General features: G+C 36.5%; 1 pseudogene; it reads right to left on the bottom strand.

Annotated features, from left to right (window-relative positions):
- Positions 1–2,300: 2,300 nt before the first annotated feature.
- On the bottom strand, positions 2,301–2,475 carry LOC127490908 (U2 spliceosomal RNA; annotated as a pseudogene).
- Between the last annotated feature and the right edge of the window lie 1,232 nt (positions 2,476–3,707).

Here is a 3,707-nt window from a genome sequence, read left to right on the forward strand (position 1 = left end):
ATGGACACTCTGTAATATGGCTAGTAGTTGGTTGACAGTAGGCTCATTTTAGGTGCTAAATAGTTGTGACTCATGCACATCACTACTTAATACATATCCTGGCACAACATATCATCTTATATAAGTACAAATATGTGTAAAATTGCATTATATACAAATATAACTATCAAAAACAAATTAAGATCTAGATAAAGATTTTATTTTTTTATTTTTTAATATTTATTTTATTTGAAAGGCAGATTTACAGAGAGGCAGAGGGAGAGAGAAAAGAGAGGTCTTCCATCCACTGGTTCATTCCCCAGATGGCTGCAACGGCCAGAGCTGAGCTGATCTGAAGCCAGGAGTCAGGAGCCAGGAGCTTCTTCCAAGTCTCCCATCCAGGGGCCCAAGGACTTGGGCCAACTTCTACTGCTTTCCCAGGCCATAACAGAGAGCTGGATCAGAGTGGTGTAGCCAGGACTCGAACCGGCGCCCATATGGGATGCCAGTGCTGCAGATGGGGGCTTTAACCCACTTTGCCACAGCACCAGCCCAGAGACTTTATTTAAAAAGGATATTGTAATAAGGGAACTGTGGTAGAATGAGAAGGCCATGCCAAGATGGCTGCTGGCAAGCGAGTGTCAGTTACTCAGGAATGGCTTTGAAACCCACATGGCAACTGAGCCTGCCTGGCAACAGGCTGTGATTGGTTAGGGCATAAACCGCCCCTTGACCAGATTGGCTGCCTTGGCTATTTAAGCTGCTAAACTATACTGATTTCATTACAGTCAAAGTAAAACAGAAAAAAGTTTTCGTTTTGTATGGAGATGTAAGCAATACTTAGCAAAAGCTTTTAAAGGGAAATTGTGGCATCAAAACTCAGTGCAAACAGTTTGACAAAAAATATGGCTCGAATTATCAGTAGATGTGTGATATAAGCTGACAAGCAATGATGCTATCTTTTTTTCAGTTTGTTCAGGCATAATGATAGGCAAATGTTGGGGCCCTGTGTGGCACATGGATGGCTGACTCATGCTTGGTCAGGATAAAGCAAGGCCTGAGCAAATGTGAATTTTAGGGGACAAATGATAACTATCATTTTAATCCCTCTGGATTCTGGAAATCCATGCTTATCTGGCTTTCATCTCACATTTTTGACTGCTCCTTCCTCATCTTCTTTCTGATTCACATTGTCTGAAATTTGGTGATTTCTGAATAACAAACTTTTTCTTCTCCAATTTTAGATAAAACCTGGCAGACTGTAGTGACAAGTCTGTATTTCTGCTATAAGATAGTTGTTGAATCTACTTCCATAAACTCTTGTTACGTAATTTTAGATAACCTGGGAACAAAGAATGGAAACTATACTGAACTACAGATCACTTGTGGACTTCTGGTTAATAAATGTTCACATGGTGGTTTGAATTTGGTCTGAAAATTGCTATTATAGTAATATACCACTTGGTTACTGGGATTTGAGAAGTTAGAAATTTATGAGGGGTTCCTCAAAAAGTTCACAGAAAATGCATATTTTGCAAAATCTACACAATGATTTTAAATAGTTTTGCAGGAAAGTGAAGTTTTTGACTCAATTTATTTGCAGCTTAAAGTTCCCCTTACCTCTAAGCACAGGTGATCAAATTCACCAAAAGTAATTTGTTATTTAAGAGTTTTAAATAATTTCCGAATAAATGTATAGTTTGACCATTAGAGATTATACTAGTTGTAGACAACTAAAGACATATACTTTTAAAAGATAAAAATATTTTTAGGAAATAAATAGAATTCTGCTTTAGTCATGAGGAAATAATGAAAATAGAGTTAATATTGGACATCAAAAAAACTAGAAAAAAGTTAAAAGACAACGTTTGGACATAGGAAAATCAGTCAAAGCAGGAATAATTATCAAATTAGAAAAGAGTTTAGTGAGTCCTATGATTACACCAACTTCCTGCCTAGAGATAATTTCCAGGGGCTGGCGCCGTGGCTCACTTGGTTAATCCTCCACCTGCAGCGCCGGCGCCCCAAGGTTCTAGTCCCAGATGGGGCACCAGATACTAGTCCCAGTAGCTCCTCTTCCAGTCCAGCTCTCTGCTGTGGCCCAGGAAGGCAGTGCAGGATGGCCCAAGTCCTGGGGCCTTCACCCACGTGGGAGTCCAGGAGGAGGCACTTGGCTCCTGGCTGTGGATCAACTCAACTCTTGCTGTTGCAGTCATTTGAGGAGTGAACCAGCAGATGGAAGACCTCTCTCTCTCTCTCTGGCTCTAGCTCTCTCTGTGCCTTTGTCTTTCAAATAAATAAAATAAATCTTTAAAAAAAATAAGAACAAACACATCATTAGGAACAGTTCAAGGCTAAGCAGTGATATCATGTTTCCGATGTTCTAATTGAAAATTAAAAGTAAATTTGAATAATATACTTTCCTAAAGCGACTTTTTTAAAACATACAAAAGTTCAGCTATACACTTGATCTTAGCCAAAAGGCTGAGAAGTGATAAAAATGTTCAAATATATAAAAGCTGAAAGAATACACTGGAAATGAAGGAAAGAGAAAGAGAGAGAAAGAGAGAGAGAGAGAGAGAGAGAGAGAAATTGACATTGCTTGGAGAGAGAATCTTCTCTACATACTCATGTTGTATGCCCAATAGTTAGATAAATAAACAAAGAAAACTCCTTTCACAGTGTTTGTTTTAATGAAGTCCAAAACACAAAGGAAAACCCTGCATGTGTGAGCTGGAGTCAAAGACAAAGAAGGAAGCATACAGTTTAGGACGGCTGAGAAGATGAACAAGGTTTGTGTATGATGTATTTTCAAGCTTTGCATTCTTTTCTCTTATTTGAGAGCTCAGTGTCTAAGCTTATTCTGAGGGGGAGGACTCATTATATGCAATATTTACATTTTTATCAACTAATTCATCTTTTTGGAACTAAAGTGCTTAAAATGCTCCCACTCTTCACAATAGCATCTTATTTCCAAATGGAAGATAAATGATAAACAAAATACAATTTTAAGTAATGTTACATTTTTCAGTTGATTGGGAAAATATTTTAATGCTGTCACTGAAATGGATTCATTTCCTTTGGAGCAAAATATTTAGCCACTTGATATTCTATTGTACAGGGATTTATATGACAACATATTACTTTGGGTAAACAAGTGACTGACATAAAGAAAATTAAATGAAATATTGGTGCTGGACAGGACATTTAATTTCTCCTCTATGTGTAAAAATTTTAATGTTGGCTGGGATTCTGAACAGAAAATGTGAAAGATAAAATAACTACATTCTTGTTTTGATTTTCAGCCAAAAATGTCAGAGAAGTGATATTTCTCTTTTATTTATTTACTTGGTTCTAAGCGCTATAGTTTAAAAATTATGATGAATGTGAAAAGGCAGACCCAGCGTTTGGTACATCCAGAATGAGCACTATTACAAGAACATGTAAAGTCATACATGAGGATAGATTATATATAAAATACCTTGATTGTTGGTATAAAAAAATTCCCTAAATTTGGTCTTGCAGAATAAAAATGGCTAAAAAATGACCATTTGTGTCAATGCTTGAGCCTGATACAAAGAAAACAATATATGGTATATATTCTATTCTTTCAATATTTCCACACAACACTTACTGACTGATAGTATTAAGATCTTGACTAGAAAATAATGGAATGAATGAATATTTTACTTTATTTATTTATTTATTTGACAGATAGAGTTATAGAC

The sequence above is a fragment of the Oryctolagus cuniculus genome, chromosome 6 (assembly GCF_051225735.1).
Source record: "Oryctolagus cuniculus isolate XC-2025 breed Fujian yellow rabbit chromosome 6, ASM5122573v1, whole genome shotgun sequence".
NCBI lineage: Eukaryota > Metazoa > Chordata > Mammalia > Lagomorpha > Leporidae > Oryctolagus > Oryctolagus cuniculus.